This window comes from Falco rusticolus, chromosome 3 (genome assembly GCF_015220075.1).
Source record: "Falco rusticolus isolate bFalRus1 chromosome 3, bFalRus1.pri, whole genome shotgun sequence".
Classification (NCBI taxonomy): domain Eukaryota; kingdom Metazoa; phylum Chordata; class Aves; order Falconiformes; family Falconidae; genus Falco; species Falco rusticolus.
The window spans coordinates 15531152-15553461 of NC_051189.1; the positions used below are offsets into that span (position 1 = coordinate 15531152).

The 22310-nt window shown below is 41.6% G+C and overlaps 3 long non-coding RNA genes across 6 annotated transcripts in view; 1 reads left to right on the top strand and 2 right to left on the bottom strand.

Moving 5' to 3' along the window:
• LOC119144221 overlaps positions 1-10227 on the top strand; it is a 25533-nt gene extending 15306 nt beyond the window's left edge. The window contains exons 2-5 of one of the 3 annotated variants that reach the window (XR_005103001.1): positions 1741-1809; positions 3125-3251; positions 6008-8733; positions 8917-10227. This is a non-coding gene — a long non-coding RNA (uncharacterized LOC119144221). The remainder of the gene's footprint in view (positions 1-1740; positions 1810-3124; positions 3252-6007; positions 8734-8916) is intronic. The other 2 variants (XR_005103002.1, XR_005103003.1) reach the window with 2 other exon arrangements.
• LOC119144220 overlaps positions 1-22310 on the bottom strand; it is a 78357-nt gene that overhangs the window by 48182 nt on the left and 7865 nt on the right. The gene's annotated exons all lie outside the window — the stretch shown is intronic.
• On the bottom strand, positions 5778-20472 carry LOC119144223. Its single transcript, XR_005103007.1, has 2 exons — positions 19305-20472; positions 5778-7432 (listed from the first exon to the last, which is right to left on the bottom strand). It is a non-coding gene; the product is annotated as an uncharacterized LOC119144223 (long non-coding RNA).

A 22310-nucleotide genomic window follows, 5' to 3' on the forward strand; every position in this document is an offset into this window, starting at 1 on the left:
AAACCATGTCACTAAGCATCACCGCTACATGTTTTTTAAACATCTCCAGGGATGATGATTCCACCATCTCCCTGGCCAGCCTGTTTTGATGCTTCAGCACCCTTTCAGTGAAGAAATTTTTCCTAATATCCAATCTAAACCTCCCCTGGTGCAACTTGAGGCCGTCTCCTCTTGTCTTGCCACTTGTTATCTGGGAGACTGACCTCCACCTGCCTACACTCCCCTTTCAGGTAGCTGTAGAGAGTGATAACGTCTCCCCTGAGTCTCCTCTTCTCCAGACTAAACACCCCCAGTTCCCTCAGCTGCTCCTCATCAGACTTGTGCTCCAGACCCTTCCCCAGCTCCGTTGCCCATCTCTGGACACACTCCAGCATCTCTATGCCCACATTGAAGTGAGAGGCCCAAAACTGAACACAGCATTCAGGGCGCAGCCTCAGCAGTGCCGAGTACAGGAGGATGATCACTGCCCTAGTTGACTCACTGACCAGCTGTGTTGGGAAGTTGTCTTCCACACACTCCAGAAACCTCCTACACTGCTGCCTCTCTGCTGTGTTGTATTTCCATCAGGCTCCTGGTAGGTTCAAGTCCCCCATGAGAACAAGGGTAGTGATCTTGAGACTTCCCCCAGCTGCTAGTAGAATGATTCATCTCCCTCTTCATCCTGGTTGGGTGGTCTTTAACAGACTCCCACCATGATATCCACCTTGTTGGCCCTGATTCTTACCCATAAACACTTGACCCTGTTGTCACCATCATTCAGCTCTAGGCAGTCGAAACACTCCCTGACATACCGTCTCTCCTTCCTTGCCTAACCCTCCTGAAGAGTTTGTTGCCATCTATTGCAGCTCTCCAGTCGTATGAGTTACCCCAACATGTTTCTGTGATGGTGATAATGTCATAGTCTTCCTGCTCCACGATGGCTTCCAGAGCATCCCATTTGTTGCCCATGCTTCAGGCACTAGCATAGATGCACTTCAGCTGTGTTATTGATCTTGCCTCCAACCCTGGTGTGCTGCCCCCAGGCTCATCTCTAACGAGTTTGGCTTTATTCCCTTCCCTCTTCCAATCTAGGTTAAAGCTCTCTCAGTGAGCCCTGCTAACTCCTGACCTAGGATCTTTTTCCCCCTTTAAGACAGGTGAACCCCACCTTTACCAGCAGGCCTGGTACCGTGTAAACTGACCCATGACAAAAAATCAGAAATTTAGCCATTGACACCAGGCCCAGAGCCACATATTGATCTGTGTGATCTTCCGATTACACGCCCCATTGTTCCCTGCAACTGGCAGTCATCCCAAGGCCCTGAGGTGCCTCTTGATTGCCCTTAGACTTGTTTGGACTTCATCACTGCCCACTTGGAAGACCAGTGGTGGGTAGTAATCAGAGGTTCTCCAGTAACATCCCTTACCCAGGCCCCAGGGAGGCAGCAGGCTTCCCTGTGGGTTGGGTCTAGTCAGTATATTGGGCCTTCCATTCCTCTCAGAGTGTAATCACCAAGGACAACCACCTTTCTTTTCTTCCTAGCAGAGCTGGTTGTGATGCATGAGGTCATTGACCGACTCTTCCTAAGCAGCTCCTCCAACCTGGATGTGCTTTCATCCACATCATCATTTTCCTGGCCTTCAGGTTTCAAACCTGCATAATTATTTGTATAGGGGTATCCGGGGAGGTGAATTAGGTTGGGAGGTGGTTTGCCTGCTGCCCCACGCAGGGACCTGTTTCCATTCTTCCCCATCACTTAGGACTTCTCCATCTGCCTGGTCACTTGAACACCAGAACCAAGAACTCGGTCACCATTTCAGAGGAAACAGGTGAGATTTGTTGGGTTCTCAAGAAAATGATTGTAAGCGTGTGCCTTTGGGGGTAGTGTCTGAGCTCTGGATCTGAAGTGAGGATTCTGGAGACATCTTATCCCTGCCTATCCAGGCCCTGCATTTCTCTCCTGATTATCTTTTGGCTACATGCTGCATCTCCCTGCTTAGCATACAACCTGCTCTGAATCCCACTCTAAGCACATAATCTCCCTGTCAGCTGCATAGTAAGCTGCAGTGTTTGCTTAATGGTACTACGCTGTGCAGACAAGATGGTTACTGGACCTAGTCCTTACCAGGCTACTAAAAGTAGTTTCTGATGAAATAGCAAATTGAGCTATGTCTGATACAGATCAAGAACTTGAACCACTGGACTGTATGTGCATATGCATGCATAAATTTATGAAAAAAAAGAAATTAGAAAATCAGTATTTCCATTTCAGGGGTGAAGGCTCACGGGTTATTTTCTCTCTTATCTTTCTGTTTTAACCCTTCAACAAATGCTGCTAGGTATGAGGGTATATTCCCCCCAGTGCTGCCCTAATAAAAGATGTGTTCCCTGACTTAATAACTTTGAAGAAGGAGAAAACTTTCATAAAATCACATAGTGTTCACTTTGGGCCAAATATTTTGGTGCTTCATCAGTGATGTAGTATTCATTACCAATGCAATTCTCCCACTGAGACCAGTGAACTAGAAAACAACGTGGTCTCCATGAGTATCTAGACTATATTTAGCCAAGGACAGCCAAAATAAAAGAGGGAAAAACTGCACTTTTTTAAAACACTTGGAATGACCATACCCCTGAAAAGGCTGGGATAGATGCACTTATGCGGATGCTGATCCACCAGGCTTACCCAGACTGTATCGATTGCCAGCATTTTGAGCCAGCAGAGGAGAAATGCATTGATCTGCTGAAGAGCAGCTGGAGCCACTGTATCACACTGAATATCTGCACGTGGAATTGTAGTCTAATTTGGGTCTGAGCCCAGCTCCAATTGCTTCCAAGTGCATTTCATCCAAGAAGAGCTTGTACAAATATTCACCTGGTAGGGTAGTCTATTTTTGTCTCTGCCTTTGCTTAGCTGTACAGAATGTGCTTGGCTGATGCAAAACCTGCTGAAAACTGCTCAGGGTGAAAAAAGTAATGTTCCTGCAGCAGACTTATCCCTTTCTCCCTTTGTTTTCTGTACCCTCTCCACTTTTTATTTGGGTTGCGCTCATCCCCCCTCTTTCTCCTCAATGAGGTAATGTTTCTCTGAATTTGTTTGTACTTTGGTATCAGATGCTGACCCTTTCTCCTTCCTGTCATCAGCTGGCTCTGTCTGTGATGCCATGTGACACAATGGGTGATGGCAGAGCACTTACTAGCAGTTGCATCAGAAAAGGCTCGTGACACCTGCTGCTCAGTAATGAAAAAGAAGAGTGAGCTCACACTGAAGGTGACTCAGCAACGCTTCTTAGCTGCTTGTTACAAAACAGACAGACATGCTTTTATCAGTCCAACAGCATACTCCCCTACAGCCTTCTACTGTAAGAGGATTTAAAGAATCTTTACATGAGCCAAATGGCAGAAGCTACATCAGCTTTAGGCTCAGGGTATTTCTGTCTGCACATGTTTTTATTACCCTGCGCTTGATGAGTCTTGCAGTTTCTCTTCCAGACAAGGTGGAATCTGAAAGAGCCTGAAAAGGCTGATTCATTATTCACCTTCCCAGTTAAGCAATATCCTGAACAGGTGGGAAGGAGGAGGGTACCAAAGGCCAGCTACACTTTCCAACTCCAAATAGCACACTATTATCCAGTTACTTGAGATTTACAAACACAGGTAGTGGTTAATTTCCTTTATATTTCTGCTGATCTTGATAGAACAAAATGAAGAAATCAACCCTGGGGTTGCTCCATATACCGCATATATACTTCTGCACTTCTCAAAGTGTGCATGAATGAAAATTATATGAGCTGACACTGTCCTTTATCGTGCCTACACCCTTACATGATATATATTCAGCCCCAAAGAGAAGAACTTGGGGATACTGGTGGATGAAAAATTGGACATGAGCTGGCAATTTGCACTTACAGCCTAGAAGGCCAATCATATCCTGGGCTTTATAAAGAGCAGCATTACATGCCATGTTGCTTAATCACATGATAGTTGAAGGTTACCATCTTACCTGTATCTCAGTACTGTTCTTTATGCTTTATAACAAGCCCACCTACATGAGTGTTGGGTCTCGGCAACCTGGTGCAGAAATCAGGACAGAGACTTAAGCATCTGTCTGAGATCTGAATGCACATGCACGAGAGCAGGAGCCAGAGGTCATTTTTTTTGAGCTCTTAATATATAGTGACATGAACAGAACCAGCCGATGGACCTGCAAATTGATGAATCAAATCCCACCCTGTTATGAAGTATGGCAAGACAGATCTGCCTCATACGCTGTCTCCAAATCCTGTCTACCTTCATATGGATGCGATAGCACTAATTCTGCACCATTTAAATCTTCATGCGTAAGAGATGGATGTGACCCTCCTACCGTATTCTTTACTACGACTCGGTTCTTTATGTTTCATTGTCCAAATTAGTAAAACAAGGATCAATTAGAACTAATTCAGATCTCAACTTCTGCAGTTGTAACCTAGTGCTTGCTATAAATCAATAATAGCTGATCTCTCAGAAAAGCCCAGCTTCTAGGATGCCCACACCCTCACGCATTAACCAGACAAAACTGGAATGACAAGTCAAGACAAAAAATTTGTCAGCCTCCTCCTGTCTCCATGACTAATGTTACTGCTGTTGTGGAAAGATCAGGGGGGAAAGTGAGTAAAAAGTATAAATGATATTTATGCCTTTCAGCCATGTCTTGTTTGTTTTCTCTTTATCGTGCATTGTATTAATGAGGAGGATAATCGTTATTTAATATCCTCTTCCAAAAAAGGCACTCAACCAAGGCACATGAGGGCTTGAAATAATTAGGACAATATAATTGGGTACATTATAGAGGGCATGAAATTAACTGTAGTTAAATTAACTCTTCTTTCTCAAATGAGCATAAAGGAGAAATCGCCAAGAACACATCTTTCTCATACTAATTGGAAGCAGAGGAATGCAGTATTTTATCTGCCTGAGTTTTAATTCTGAACCACAGTTGTGCTTGTACATTTTTCTGTTGTACACCACCTATAATTGTGGTCAGCCCTTGTTTCAATCTGCTGGAGTCTCTCCTGCCTTTAGGCAGCAATGAAAGTAGAGCTTGCTGCTTGGTGCTATAATCCCATGGAGGTTGACAACTGGATAGGAGACTTCCAAGAACATTTAAATATATGTCATTGACTCATTAGACGAGGACTAGATCAATGTTCCTGTTTCATGAGAGGGAATGTTAGTGACCTTTTTTCTCAGTAGAAACACTGGTCTTTGTTCTTCTGTTAATTCACTGCACTGTCCCCATGAACCTGACCAGCCATCCTGGGATGTGTCTGACCCCAGTTGCCCTCAATGGACCTGATCCTAAGCCCCACCTGCAGCCTGATGTTCTGGTCTGACCTCAGCCTATCTCCAGTCTTATGGAGATAGGTACCTGATGCTCAGGGCTGCCTCTGGCTACCCCCTTGCATGCCCCGCTCCTTGGCTAGGGGTGGTGAGGTGGGCCCTGGCTGTGAAAGCCCACTGCTGCAGGTCCCCAGCAGGAGACCCTACAGCCCCCAGGGTGCATCCAGCCTTTACTGCACCTTGACAGCTTCCTTCCTCCAAAGCCAAAGTCTGCAATGCATGGTAAACATAAACATGCTCACAACAGTTCTGTTCCTTCTAGAAGCTGCACTTTAATATCCCATCATTATGAGGCTCTTTTCCATCCAAAAAACAGAGATTCAGCTGATGCAAAAATTACAAATTTAGGTTGAATTGTTTTCAGCCACAAAAGAAAATGGAGAACCACTGAAAATAGTCAAAAGCTTCTTTCAAATTTGCAGAATGAAATGTTTTCATTTTTTATTTCAAAGACACATTTCTTACTAAAGAAATTCTTATTTATGAAACAAAAAAAATATTTTAAATTTAAAAAAAAAAAACTTTTCCTTTCAAACATTGACTAATGGATGGCTCTGCTCCCTAAAAATAACAGGGCTACTTCTCAGAGATGCTTGTTCCCAGAAGCTTGTGGAGTTGTATCGCTAATATGTCTTTTCTGGACAGGAAAGCAGAGCTATGCTGGGTCCATGACAGCCCTTCAGGGACCTGAATGACCTCTAGGAGCTGGGGATATCCATGCTTGCGGAGCTGATATTCACAGAGAAGATGACAACTTCAACGGGTATTTTGTACTTTTTTACCCCGTGAAATTTCAAACAATTGAAACATTATTTTTATTAATGTGAAGGGATACAGCTGGTCTAAATACAGAATCACATCACAATTGACAATTTAAAATTTAAAAGTGAAGGCTAATTTGCTATACAGATAGGGAACTGAAAGCAGCCGTTTTGTATGAAAGCACTTACTGGCTCATTTGGAATTACTCTCATTGGGACCAACATGCTGTGGTTGTCCAGGAAGGCTTAAAACATAATCCAGAGCAAACTGCTGAAATTCAACCATCCTGGACTCACCCCTAACCCAAGAGGAATTTAACAGTAAGAAGTGCAGTGGTGGAGTTTGTAAACAGAACTCTCTTCAGTGATGGAGCAGTCAACGTGGTGGAGACACAGAATGTTCCACCCTGATGTGAAGCCAATTTTTACCCCATTAAGTGAGGCAGTGTTGTTGGTGGATATAACACAGGGATGGGAATCAGGAAACCTAATCTCACACTCTGAGTCTACCATGGAGCTCCTTCACCATCCCAGGTAATTATTTTATTCATACACATAGCTCAGAAGATGATGATAAAGATGGTATTGGCTCTTTCCACCCTTTCTACTATCCTCCTGCCTCCTGGGTGACATCAGCAACCTACAAGATGTGGGGATGTGCAGACTTTCTCGCTGTCCCTTTCTCTTTAAAATTGGAGTTGTCTTCTCATTCTCTGAACCTTTGCTCCTCTACTCCTTCTTATTGAAGTTATATGTTCCTGGAGATGTTAGTAAGTCATGGTACTGCAGAAGAGCCTACAAGCTGTAGTCAAGGCCCTTTTTCCTCAGTGTTTCTACTAAAAATGGTCTAAAGTCAACCAACAGCAAAGGTAACCAGAAGAACTTATAAGAAATTAAATAAATCTGGACCATTACCCTTATGTTGAAATAAAATAAAGTCTAGGTTACAAGGGAAGGACACACACAGAAAGTAGAAGGTGGCAGCACTAAAACACGCACATATCCTAAGGTGAGACTTCAGTGAGTCAGTCTGTCTTCCAGGTCATTCAAATGTTTTTTCTGTTGTTTCCAGTGGATAATGTGGGATTTAACAAGAGATCTTCAGCTGGTGTAAACTGGTGTCAGTCACTTCAAGATAATGGAACACCACTGGTTTTCATCAATTCAAAACCTGTGTCTATTTTTGAAAGGGGCTGACGCTGTGTCTAGAGTTCAGTGAGGTTTTCAGTCAGGCTCACTGAAATCCATCTCCCATTCCCAGGCTTTGGGATATGAAAAACAGGCTGACTTCTTGAAGTGCTTGGGCAACCTGGAAAGAAGGCAAATGAGAAGGAGATTCAATGGGAAACATTAGGAAAAAGGATCACAAGCAGGAGGTAAAGGTGAAGCAAACAATGGTTGGAGTTAACCCAAAAGGAAGAGAAATGGAGAAGAAATCCTGTAAGAAAGAATGGAACAGAATTGGAAGCTTGGGCACCCTCAAAAACAGCTGGTCTGGATGGAGGAGGAAAGGGGAAAGGAGTGGGGAAAAGGTGCAATTTATTAGTTTCAGTTTGCTTTTCAAAATAGTAATTATGCAAAGGTGTCTTAGTATCCTGTACTGCGGTGTGAAATGATGGCAATAGATTATGTTTGGCCCATCTGCTACTGTTCTTCCCTGGCTTTTAAGAAGAAACACTGCACATTACCTCATACAGTTGACATGAAAAGTATTTCCTTTGTATCTTTTTTTTTTTAAAAAAGGTAAGCTGAGAGGGAAAGGGGGGGTGTATTACTATAACTTAGCCTCAGATGATAAGACAGATGATATCAAGCATACCTCCCCCAACCCTTGTTAGCTAGCTGTAGCACAAATGCTATAAATATTTCAGGTCTCCTCCCCTCAGGAATGAAGCTCTGATTCCTTCACATCCTTGAAGGTGCTCCCTGTTTGCTTTTTTTAAGGTAAAAACATCATCATGCATGAAAGTGCCTGGCCGTGGTAGATCTGAGACAAACATGGCAATGTTACAGTTTTCACTCAACTGGGGACACTGAAATCAGACTAAAAATCTAAAAATTCAGTCCTCCCCAAGAAACAAGGCTGGGTGTATCTTAAGTAGCTGAAAACAACCTACATCATCACACACACACATATATATGCGTATACACACACAAATCTATTTTACAATGTCTGAACACAAAACCACTTGAAAGCTTTTAACCTCTCCCACAAGACTATACAATGTTTGATTTTAGGATCTAAATATAATCATCTCTTCTAAAAGTCAAAGGTGTACAATATACAACCAGAAAGCTGCAGAGTGTCTCCAGCGATAAGCTCAATGCCACGCTGACTCTCACTGTTGCAGAACACTGGCCTGGCTATAAGGATCACAGCCTCACATGATTCCCTTTGCATCCACTGGATTTAGCCTCTGAAAATCAAAAGGTGTTTGCTTCTGAAGACCAAAATGGTTTTCTCTTTCACATACTTGTACCTGATTTTTTTCCTAGAGTAATTCATATCGCGTTCACAGGTGGTGCGAATGATTTCCTATTTATCCTTCACCGTGGCCATTTAGAATGAATCTTAATGGAAGACAAAATGATGAATCGTAACGTGAGGAGGTAAGTAATCCCAGTTAATGCTCCCTGCTTTAACATGTTTAGTTTGCCTATTGGGAGGATACCCACCACTCTGAGTAGGTCCAAATTCTTCAGCAGAAGTCACTGCTATACTGTCCACTACATCCTTTTCCTATTTAAATCTCAGAGTATATTATGACTTTGTTCTTGTTGTTTTCCATAAAGGGAACACAAAGCACAGGTCTGTGAAATGACAAATGTAAAGCTATCTGGAGAAGAAGGAACCACTGAAAGAGGTCTCTGAATCTCTGTTCAGCATCAGCAGAAGAACGTTTAGCCTTGTGGAAAAAGGCTACAGCCAGACAAGGTGTTACAGTATGCTGATTGTAATTACTCATATTCCAACACCAGACCTGAGAATGATATTATGCTTTGCTGGAAAAATGTCACAGTTGACAAACAAAACTATTATGTGTCACATAATTTGATTGCTAGAAGCTGCACGGAGCCCAACTGCTGATGGAAGGAAGCTCCATGGCTTTGCAATGAAGTTGGGGAAAAAGCACTGGCAGATTGGTTCTCACCTCACCCGTACTGAGCAGCTGGCACCTTGATGCCTGACTGAAAGGCCAAACCCTCCTCTTTTCTCCCAAGGAAGAGTGTTAAAACATTCAGCTGGAGTTGCAAGTTGTATCAATTCTGTTTATTGGAACAACAGCATCAGTTTTCCTGCTTTTGAAAGTTTATAGAGCTGATGTAAAGGCAATGGTTATGTCCCCAGAGGCAATTTCGCACCCTCTCAAACACCAAACATGTTTTAACATACCTCATGCCTACATGTAAAGGTATATAACTGGGTTTTCTGTCAAGTCCATGGGATGAACTCTGCCCCTCTGGAAAAATGGCCAGTTCTTGATACAAGAAACCACACAATGCACATGATCCTGTACCTAGGCACTAAGCCACCAAGCACTACCAAAACACAAATCAATACATAATAATGATAATATAATGATAGGGAAAACATCTATTAATTTATATTAATCCCATTAAATTCATTATAGATTAACTGGATAAAGCTTTATGGGACATACATGTCTTTAGTATCTTTTGTAACACCAAAATGGGTCAATGAGCTTTCAGACCCCCACCACAGGCCTGGAGAGAAGACATCCCAAACTCAAAGTCCAAATAGAAGATCCAGGAAAGAAAGATATTCAAACATTTTGATATATATTTTGATTACTGAGATTTCCAGGCTTCATGCTATTGCAAAAGAAATTAATGTTTTCATAGAACAAAAAAGCATCCATGGACAGCTTTCCATAAAGGCTGGCAGACTGATGTGTTACACACACATTTACATTTCATGGAAGTTGAAAGCACATTTATCTAAGTCATTTCTGTTATACCCTCTGACAGCTCTTGAAAATTGCCAGGCTAGGTTTTTGTGTTTGATCTTTCGACATTATTGGAGGTTGTATAAACAGGAAGCAATGAATAGTTTCAGCATCAATTAAGATAATTCTAAACAAACACACTGTCACGGCGCTGTCAGTTCCCTGTGGTGGTCATGTTCACAGACGTGTACTAAGGCCACAGTGCAAATCCACTGCCAGTGGAAATGGCAGTCCTAGTGTCCCTCCACTCGTCTGCAGTTCTGGCGACACTAGTAACCTGAACACATCCCTACCACGGACTTAAGTGCTAGACAGTGTGGCCCATAGAGATTAATCATTATATTATCTGAGATGGTGGGAAGAGGGGTTGAGCCATGCAGATCCTGTGCCACTTGTCCTTAGGGCCAGAGAACAAGCCTTGACCTGCTTTATTTAACAGTAGCCTACGGCGTTTGTTCTCCTACCAGTCACCACAGGACACACCACAAAAAGCAGATGGGCAGAAGCCAAACCATGCCAAGCTTCAGGAGTTCTCTGGCCATGAATAGGAAAGGGAAATCAGGTTGGGATGGAAATTGGTGGTCATTAAGCTAATGATGTAAGGAGCCAAATTTATTAAAGGATGCATTTTTAAATTCCCTTGAAGAAGAAAGTTGCATAGGCACTCGGGTGATTCATCTTCCAAATAAAAATGGATAAATTGAGTATCAAAATACCAGGGTAAGCAGCCCCTATTAAATTTCTGTGCGGAGGCTGCAAACCCTTCTCTAATCGTTAATTCCTTACATTGTTTCAGATGAGAAATACATTCAACATTTCAACTCTGAAGCTGGTGGGACGTTTCCCCCTGCATTCGATGAGATTTTGATTAGACTATTCTTTTAGCTGGTCAGGTCCTGTACATTCACTATGACTGCAAATAAGTAACACTGGGTTTTCAACATTTCTCTGGAGGAGAAACTTTCCTGGCATTAATTCTAAATGTCAGACTGAGGGCTCCTCATGCCCTCCCCCACCAGGGCTTTACAAATTGGTTGAACATGATTATATCAATAATTTCCATGGCTTAGTTCTCAACAGCATTCTGCAGGGGGACTTCATAAGTGATTGCCTTCCAAGAAAACCAAGAGGCTTTCCAATCTAAATAGATGACTGGAAGAGAGCTCCACTTACACTACATGGGTGCTTCCCGAAAGGATTTGGATGGACGGGAAGAGAGAGTGCATTTTCTGCTAGCCATAAATCCTGTGCAGACAGGTTTCTTTCATACCTCTTGCAATGAGTGGGCTGGAAAGGCACAAAGGACTGTCTTGTAAGCAAGAGACTGCAGAGTTGCTCGGACCGTCCAGGTCTGCACTCACACTTCCTCTGCGATTAGAGAGAGTTCACTAATGGTGTAAATATATATATATATATGTATATATATTGTAAATACAGTGCTGTACACAGTTAGGCCCAGCTGAGTAATGCTATGTCATGCAATGCTTTTCGCCAGCGAGGCAAAGGTGATACTTCAGCCTCATCAGAATAGGAACTCAAAAGCAGGGAGCTTTTTCTAAGCAGTTTTTATTGGCTGTTTTCCCCTCCTCTCCACCTCCTGAGCCACTGTGCAACCAGGCTACAGTGAAAAAGAGTGTGAAAACAATGTCCAGAAGGAAATATTTCATTTTCATTTCCTTACTACAAATAACCTATAGCTATAGATTCATGGTACTTAACTGAATGATTAAAAACGATGCAACACGTAATCTGTGGATGTGTCTGCATAGTGTATTAGCCAAGAGACCCATAAAAGCTATGACCACACTGAGAAAATCAGAAGCCATCTAAACCTGGTTATCCCAGCACTGAGCCTTACTTAATGCATCCCACTTTTCAGGAGAACAAACTAGCTCAGGCTCAGCACTGAGATAACGATGTGCATCCAGCCTCTGGTTGCTCTACTCAGAACACAGGCAAAACAAGTTTGCCTCTGCCCACAGTCCACCACCATGTATACCTGCCCACAACACTGCCATATGTGGAGTATAGAAAATGCTGGAACCATGGTAAGGGACATCTTTCATTATGAGGTATGTGAAAGAGACAGTTGCATAGTATAGATGCAATTTTTTCTAGTACTGACGCATCCTTCAGGAAAAAAAAAGGATGAAAAACTCATCTTTTTTTTTTTTTTCCATGCTGTGTTCCTTACACCACAAAGCATGTCGCTAATTGAAAATAGAGATTTAAAAAGGTAATTAAATTTCTAATGTCTTTACTCTAGTTTTGGGAACAGTCAGGATTTCAAGAGCAGTTGCTTGGAAGACTGTCCTTATAGAATGGTTTAGATTCCTCATATAAGTGTGTGTGTATGTGTGCACACATGAACACCTTTCTGAGTAACTGTTTGTTTAGCAGGATGTGGAATACAGATATATTGGGAGTTAATTTGGCAAGTAGAACTGTGCACTAAGTGTCCCAAAGGGTGAAGAGGGGAATAGAAAGTTAACAGTCTGTCAAAGCCTTATATATTCCTTCCAAAAGCAATGTGTATCATTTGGAAAGGGTTTGTATGCATCTGTGGTCAAACCTGAACTTGTTGTGGCTTGAAACCCATGTAGACTTCAAAACTCATTTGCTCAGTCCAATTTCCCATCAGTAACTCTTTCTTATGAGTCTCATGATAATTTCATAGTAAAAGCCTATGTTACAGGACTTTAAAAGTGCTCCAATACAAATACAGCTTTCATTGAAATTTGGTTCTTCTGTTTATTTTTTGGCTGCTTGAAAACAGCAACAAAATATAGAACTGTTAGAAACTACTGGAGATGAGGAAAAAAGGCTCTGATATGAGTCACCTAGATAAAAAATGATAGAATAACTAGTCCAGCCTGGATGAGAGAGGTCACTTCCCTTTAAAGCACCCAACTAAATACCCAACAATCTGTGTTTGTTTTTCCTGGGTCCCTGTGAAAACTTAAGCAGGAGCCACTTGAGCCTAGAACTTACCAACACAAACATCCTTGCATGGATACTTACATGATTACTATCTTTGAATTCAATAGATGGTCATGGGAATTAACTGTTTGCTGGATCAGCATCTTCACTACTATGGTTTACGTCTTACTCATGTTTCACTAACACTGTAGAAAAACAGACACCAGCCATCTGCAGTGCCCTGTTGCCCTACAGATATATGTAACAAAAACAGGTTCTCTGTCCCAAAGACATTACAGTTTGTGCTTAAATTGCTGATTTGCTGGTTTCTGCCATTCAAATTAACACACAAAATTTTCCTGACCTTTCTGCCTGATTATATGCTACTTACATTTGCTCTATATGAAGAATAGAAACCCACACTATTTAACTTGTGCAGCTTCTTCATGAACACATAATCTTGGCTTTTGTAGGCAGTATCGCAGCAGTTCCCAGGGGAATGTTTGTATACACAATAGAATTTATCTATAATCCCCATAGCAATTTTTATCAGATCAATGCTGAGCATTTCCATAAGATCTCTAGTATAACATGATCTATATCATTACATAGTTCTACCAAAGGAAGACTTTTTCTTCTTTAGATTAAATGAAACAGCATTTTTGCATTCAGAACTATGTAATCTGGTTACAATGAGAAGAGATTTATACATCAAAATCCCATTAGTGTGGCTGAGGGGAACACAAATAAATGCTCATGTATCAATCATTACCATAATTGTTATTATTATTCAGGCTGATTTATAGAGGTCTATTACTTTTGTGTAGAATCTTGATAATCAATCAGGTGTGCCAGACAAATAAGAGGACTCCAGCCTTCACGAGTTTAGAGGTTAGTGGACAAATTCTCCTACCATGGACATGAAAAGATATAGTACAAGGATGTATTTACAGAAGTGGTTCATCAGGTATTTTAACCATGGACCAAATCCTATGGTGTCTGTTTATTACTTATGACAATCTTAACACTGCCAGCCCTGCAAGAGAGATTTGGGGTCTCAAACGGTGTAAAAGCACTTAGCAGTAGTCAGTTGAGACCCTAAAACGTTCAGCAAAAGTGTACAGATCATAACAAAAAGCATTGTTTATCCCTTTTAGCAGATGGGGAACAACTCAGGATTGCACAGGGTGTCTGGGGTAGGTAATTCAGCCCACTTCAGCCATTACCTTAACTACTTCTCAATAAGGTAAAACTCCAGTTTCTGTAGAAAGGTTAGCAGGGTTTGGCCCAATGAAATAAAATGCTGAAGACAGAATGATGCCAAATCAAAAAATGGACAGAATTTTCAGAGACGAGAGTATATGCTTATGAAGAACAGAAGTGAGCGCATGATGCTGTCTGTAATTACCAGTGTCATTGCAATTACTGCAACGAACTTGACACAAATAGAGTTGTATGAGTATGCAGGATAAAGAAAACTCTACTATGACATATAACCAGAAAAAATAGATTAAATGGCATCCAGTCGCAATCCTGGTATTGATTTTCTAGTAGTTCCATTAACATGATACTTCACACAAACACTTTATCATTCTGAACATTTTGGGAGTGTAAATAATTACACCGCTGTAATCCTAGTTGACAAATCTCATGTCTCCTGTATGGCCATGAGTCAGTAAGTATCAATCAAAGCTGATGGGTATTTTGACATGGGAGGCTCTTAAACATAGCACATCTTCCTTGTGTTTACCGCCACCACATTCTGAAACATGATAATAGCCATTTGAATCAATCCTGAGGTGCAGGCGTGGGGCATGAATCATAGCATTCATTCATGCTGCTACACAGCTTCTGAAATACACCAACAATCCATGTCTGAACATGGGCAGAGTTGTTTTGAAGGAGGAAATAATTGATTGCATTATTCTATCATGGGTGTAAAACAACTTGTAAATTTTTTTATGATCTAGTTTTCTTTCACCTCATGGCATTGATACAATCTGCATTTGAGAGTTATAAAGGCCTGGAGAATATGAACATGAAGAGTAAAAGGAAAGCTACAGCTCAGGGCATGGAATCAGGAAAAACACAATCTCTTCCTAACACTACCATTGACTTCATGTCTTACTGCAGAGGAAGCTTGGTCTGGTAAAACAGGGACTGAAGCTGTCTGCTTCACCTGTATATCAGAGATTTTCAGGTGAAGGCTGTGATCCCGGCATCACGAATGCAGTATGTAGTCTAAAAATCCATAGAAGGGTCTTTTTGCCTGCTAAATAGGTCTCGAGTAATCTGTGCAAAAATGTTCTTCCACAGCAGTAAAATTCTTTGCTTTAAAATCAATTAAATACCATGGGATTCTTCCAAGTGGAATTCCCTCTGGAGTCTATAAAATCTTCCCAGATGTGCAGTGGTAAATAAGAGAGAGATAAACTCACAGGTAATTTTTGAATGAATAAGCACAAAAAACCCCCGCTGGAGACAAAGGCCTGGATGTAGAAGCAGACTCACACCCTGCCAAGAGTTAAGGCATCACCACCAGCACCTAGGACTGTCCTATAATAGGTTGCCCAGAGAAGCTGTGGGTGCCCCATCCCTGGCAGTGCTCAAGGCCAGGCTGGATGGGGCTTTGAGCAACCTGGTCTGGTGGGAGGTGTCCCTGCCCATGGCAGGGGGTTTGGAACTAGATGATCTTTATGGTCCCTTCCAACCCAAACCATTCTATGATAATGTCAAGGAGATACCCTTTTAACCATCCCTGGGTATCGGTCCTTTTTGATCAAATAATAGAGATTTGGAGCTGCCTGCCATATTTAGACACTTCCTGACTTTACTTTTTCACTATTTTAGTAGCTGAATCTGCTTAGCTTTATGTAAAATACCTGAGTTTGTCTCTTCTAAAACTGAACAAGAGTGTCCATTTACCCTGGTGATTAAGACAGGGGCAGCAAACTTCAGATTAGTTGAATTGAGCAGAGGAGGGATTTAAAATTGAGCCTATATCTCAGGCAGGCAGCCCCGCAACTGGGTACTGGGATATGACGTGGGCCACAGTTCCAACTCCACTTAACAAATTAAGGAGCTTGGGATAAAATGCAGGGAAAATCATGGATCAGTACTGCAGGTTCCTTCACCAATGGGTTCCCCTTCTGTAGCCTCATACTTTTTTGCAGAGCTTTAACAGGAGGGACACAAAATGGCCCTATTCCAGTGCTCCCCTGGCAAGTTGATACAACCAGTTTGAACCCTGGCAAAGTGATCACATTCACACCATCTGCCACAACCTGAATGGATTTCCCATGAGGAAAATATGCAAACAGAAGACAACAGCATCCCTTCCCCTCCATCTCACTGTGCTTTTCAGCAGAGGGACACACAGTTGCTGGGCTTTATGCTGTGGCTGCAGGTGGGTGACGGCTGTTGTTGGAGCCTCCCAATGGGTTCCTCACCTCCAGGGACTGGAAGGGAGTTTGAGTTTCGCTCTACACATCTCTGAATTGGTAGGTGCGTGCAGGAAGAAGGCAGGCACTTAGATGTTCAGCCCATGATGAACCAAGCAAAATTAGGTTTCAGCAGCTAGGGAACTAAGACGGGAAAAAAATGAAGCTATGATTGATTTTAGGTGCTTCCAAGGTTAGCTCATACTGGGAGAGGAGGCTTGTCAGAATTGTTCTGAATTTAAGCATTTAATCCTGCAATGTGAATCTCAGACTGTATCTTCTTTTATCCCTTTTTTTCCTTTTTTTGCCTCCCTATTTTAACTATAGAAACTCTCAAAATTACCAGATAAGTAAAGTAACACTACATTAGATTTTTATTTTTAGTTGTCAGAAAATCTTTACCTGAAATACAGTTGAATCCACTTAAATCAATACATATTAAGGGAATACAACTATTAAAAGACAAAAGGTAAATTACAAGTATAACTCAAATTTATAAAAGGAATAAAATCACTAGAAGAATTCTAGTTTAAGTCAATAATCATGATTATGATTATAGCCATATCAAACTCTTCTGAGCTAATAATTCTTAACGGGAAAAAAATCTTAAAATATACTTTCTGTGAACAAAGGTTAAGCACTCAGCCAATTTTAAATGTGTTCTTGATGGCTGGAAATCAATGTATACCTTCGGGCAGATATTGTGTATAAACATACATAAAAGCAATGACTAACACAATATTATAACTTGAAAGTGCCCAGTAGGTGTGTCTTATCTACAATGTTATCCTACTGCAAAATCACAGGCACAATTTGTTGACTAGGCATAGACTGTTGAGCAGCAGAATTGCTCAACAGAGAGGTGTTAAACAGGGTTCAAACCCTGAAGGCTTTGAACAAAAAAAAACTGCCACTGAAGTCAGCAAAAAAAAGATGCCAGGGGAGGGAGGGGTGTGTATGCATGTGTCTGTGCCTCCGACCTCTGTGTAACACACAGAAAGAAACAGAACCTACTCCACTGACTCAAAATAACACTTGGCTCAATGGCATTTTTCCTTCCCTGCTTTCAAAGTGTTTTTTATAGTATTACTCTCCTTTTCAGCTGTGCACACAGTCAGCTTCCTGAGTGGGAAAAGCTCTGAAGGACAAGAAAGGTAAATTTTCTTTTAGGAACTACTCAAGGCAGGAGAACTGGGTAGACAACAAGAGACCATAGGGCTTCTCTGCTTCTCAGATGCAGCCTGGACCTGCAGTTCTCTCTGACATGAATAACAGCTTCGAGTTGTCCTAGGTTACTCCAGCTATATAGTCCCAATGAGAACCATCACAGGGAGGTAGAAAATCAGACATTTTCTTATTTTCTCTCCTGCTACTTACTATTCCTGCAGTGAATAGAAACTGAAAAATTCCCTCCTTGTCTCCAGAGTGATTAAAAAATCATCTGGTTTGGTTGCTACAATCCCATTCATTAAAAGCTGATGATGTAGGAGCCCACAGATGGCTAGTGGGCCTGCTAAGATGAAGTAGGTTGTACTGGTGGGACAAATGGTTTCAGAACTGGTGTAGGGGGTGGTAGGTAAGAAACAAATATGGTGTCTGGCACTATGAAGAAATTCCTGTTTGACTTAAAAAGTAGGACTTTTGTAGGGGGGGAAATGGAGGCTTAAGAGCTGTTATGCTGTTTCTGAAGTGGAGGAAATGCTAGCAGCACTTTAACATCTCTCTCACTTGACTAACTCATGAGCATGGGTCATTTCTTACATCAGTGAATAAATCAGGCTCTAAACCGGGCTCATGGTGCCTCTGGGAAAAGAATTATCACAGGAACTCCTGCTACTACTTCTGAGGCCACATCTAACAAGTTTTTGAAATGGTGATGGCACCTTCTTACAGAAAATGGATTTAAGTGTTACTCTTATTGTCTTCATGTGCTTTAAAAACATTCTTCACAAAAAAAAAATAATCACAAAAAAAATTCCCAAAAATGCCTCTTTGGCCTTGATTTTCTATCACTAAAACCAATTGTATAGGCCACAAGATGTTATACAATTAAATACTTAGGCAACCAAATAAGTCAAGTTCTACATTAGTAGCACTAAGAACAATTGTATTAGTTTATTGTATATCTGCAGTTGCTGGTACGTGCTTCGATAAATGTGCAATGTACATGTGTTACAAAACTACTGCTGAAGTAGTTAAGCGAGTTAAGTTAAAAAGGCCCAACCACTGTAAAAGATCACAGCAGTGAAATGTACCTATGACTAGCCCATATAAAGAAGCCTGTGTAACAGTAGAAAGATAGGAAGTAAAGGAGTAGATACCTTTAATTACATTATACCAGCATGTGCTGTTCAAGGCAAGCCTATGAGATTGTGCAAGACACTGTGACTGACACCAACACTTATACTAAAACACAGCTGGACAAAAATTCTTCTGAAAGGGTGATGCCTGGTGTGGCTATCAATGGGATAAGCTAGCAACAGCATCTGACAGACTCACCAGGTCTCGAATTCAGAACTGGTGTGAAAGTGGAGAAAATTAAGTTCCCTTCTTTTGACCTGAACCTTTGTTATCTCCAGTCAATCTCCCGTAGGCCAGCTAACACCTACTCCATCAATGCACAAGGGAGCCTAAATGGATGCAATTTGAATATCAAGGCTTCAAAAGAGTGTGTAGGCAGAAGCAGCCTGGAAACACCTCTGTCATCTGTGGTCTCGTGGATTATCTGCTGTCTCCTCAAGATAAAAGTTATGTTTATTTTGCACTTCCATGCACAGTGATAGAGTAGGAGTGAGGGAATTTTAAGAGTTAGACCATTAGGAAGTCAGATGAAATACATCAAACTTACACGTACCTCTGTTTCTTTGCCGGGAGAGTATCTAACTTTCCACGCTTTCAGCACTGAGAACTTGGAAAGCATACAGCTAACTAGGCACTGGGGATAGCAGAGGTATTTTGATTTGTTTATAAAAACTATCAAGCACCACCCACACTCTGTCCTCAAATGACCCAGTTACATTCTGCTGCGTGAAGATGAAGCACTGAGATATCTACCAGCACACACAGTGCAAAATGTCTTTTATGCTCCAGCAGGATAGATGAGCAACTAGCACAGAACAACAATAATAAACACACTATCCATAATAAGACCTCTGAAGTCCTTTTCTCCTGGACAGGGTTAAGCCTTGTTTAATGATCTAAAATATTTGCACAATGGGTTTGGGGTTTCAAGTTTGTGGGTTTGGGTTTTTTAGGCCAATTCTGACTAAGATGCAAAGCAGAACAGCCAAAAACTATACAACATATCAATACAAAAGGGTAACAGCGGGCTAAACATAGATCAGAACATGAAATACACAAATGGGCTGTTCTTCAGGTATTCCTGGCAATGGTGGGAAATGGAAGTGTTTTTGTGACAGTGAGATTTGGCTAGCTCCTTCCCAGGTGGGCAGGCTCAGACAGTTCAGGTCAGCAGAGGCAGGATGGGCCATGCATCGCACTACAGCTCAGGAAACACAGGCTTCACTCTTAGCTAGGACTCAAGACTTGCCACCTGATTTCGAACTGGACATTTTCAGGCAGGACTTCTCCCACTTCACTGCAGCCGTTAAAAAAAGTCATTGTCATTTTTTGAGCTGTTTAAAAGCTCATTGTCTACCCAAAGTTAAGTATAGAGACTTCATTTGTAATCACTTCAGTGCTAAACGCCCTCTGGTCTTTCCTACAGAGGAGAAGTGTGTAAAGATAGATGGGGTCCACTGGCTGCTGTCCTATCACACTCCAGTGATAATAGCTCCTGAACAGCTTAAGTTTAGTGAAAGAAATCTCATTTTTCTGTTATTTTCCCCTTCTTTCCATCTTTCTTCTGCGTATGAATGTGAAGTGTTTATGCCAAAGATATTCCTGCTCCATATATTTCCAGCACAACCTCACACAAGGCTGGGTACCTATTGGAAGGCAAATATTTAAAGCAGGGGTCCTCAAACTTTCTAACCAGGGGGCCGGCGCACGGATGCAGTGGCAGGCAGCCATCTGCGGCTGCTTGGTTTCCCCCCCAAACCCCCGGCGCGGGGGGGGGGGGGGCCTGTAAATGCCGGGGGCCGGATTGAGGACCCTGGGGGCTGTATACAGCCCACAGGCTGTAGTTTGAGGACCCCTGATTTAAAGCATCAGATCTATTTTATTGTTTCAGCAAAATGGAGTGGAAATTCCAATTCCTCTGCTGTTTTTTTCCATTTCTGCATTTTTTCCCCCTCATTCTTCCATGAAAGCAACATCTTCTTCTGCCTGACTGCAAGCAGTACAAGAGTTAAATGGGTCTCCTGAGAACTCGAAGATATATGGTGGAAAGCAAAAAAAATAAAGAGTAGGACCTGCAAAGAGTGTTCAGGCCTGTGTGACAATTGTTTTCATTCTACAGTCACAACAGAGACAAGGTGAGGCCAGGTGATAATGGTTAAAAGAGCTGCCTGAAACAGTGAACAAGGACAAACATATGTAGGAATCAAATTCCATTTAAGAAAAGCTTGTTGCGTTTGTTGGCCAAAAGTCAGTTGGGAACATTTTGTTGGAGTTTGCCAAAATGCTGAGCAAATGCTACACCAGAAAAGTAAACAGTTTACACAGTACTGGCAGTCCAGAAGTGAAGGAAAGGAGCTTAGTAAGTACAGAGTAAAGCAGGTCACAGAGTGGTGATTAATGGGTACAGGAATTTCAAATACAATCATAGACCTGCACAACATGGGCTGAAAAGATGGATTGCCAAATGGCTTGTGAGAAATTAGAGCAGGGGGAAATATGTTTCAATGTGACACATTCATTCCAATAGAGGAGAAAGTGATTTCTGAATTTCACCTGTTGCAGGGGGTGGGGGAGAGGGCATGTTCTTTAGGGGAAAAACGAGCTATCAGCAATGTAATAACACTCTCATTTGTCCCCATAATTCTGATTCAGGTCTTGCTTCTCTTCCAATGGTATCTTCTTCCCAGCTCCCTAGTTTGTCTGTGAACAATGAAAAATCCCTAACCTAAAATCTTTGGTAACAAGAATTTAATAAGAATGGAGGAAGTGTGAGTTGCACATGTAACTTCTTCTGGTTAGGCTGGAAAATAAAATTTTAAATCTACTAGAGGCAAAGATCGCATATAGCCCAATGCATAGCTTTGCCCTTATTCAAATTCTAAGGCAACTCAGACTAATAAGCCTTAGTGTTAATTAGAACTCTACAGTGATAGACATGACATTTCAGATGGGCTTGTTACCAAATTTAACAACTTATTCCATGAAAAGTGGCATTAGTGAAGAGAATTTAAATAGCAAATCCACATGCTAGTCTTTTTTCTCCAAGAGAAGTAAGAGAATCAGAAATAGTCCACAAACCTCTAGGAGTTTTCCAGCCTAACCGGAGGAAAAACACCAGTATTTTCTTGGTCATATAGAAGGACTCTCGGGCTATGTTCTTGGATGACAGTACGCCTCTTTTTCATCTCATTTAAAGGCAATTCCACCAAAGCCACAGTACATCAAACCTGACTTTTGGTGTCAAGCAATGGATTCAGACTTTGAGCATTTCCCACCCCCCCACCCCCCAAAAAAGAAAACCTCTCAATCCTTTTATTTGTAGCCATTGTACTTAAAAAAAAAAAATAAAAAAATGAAGCTGTAATCAAAAAAATGATGCCTGCCAAGATCAGGAGGCATCTAAAATTATACTCCCGGGAGGTGTGAACATCTGCTTTTAATTCTGCAACCTGTTGATCTTGTGACCAATAATAATACCAAAGCACTTTTTGTTTCTATGTGAGTGCACTTACAATGTAAAGGGAAAATAAAGGCTGAAATCTCTTATCACTAAAGATAG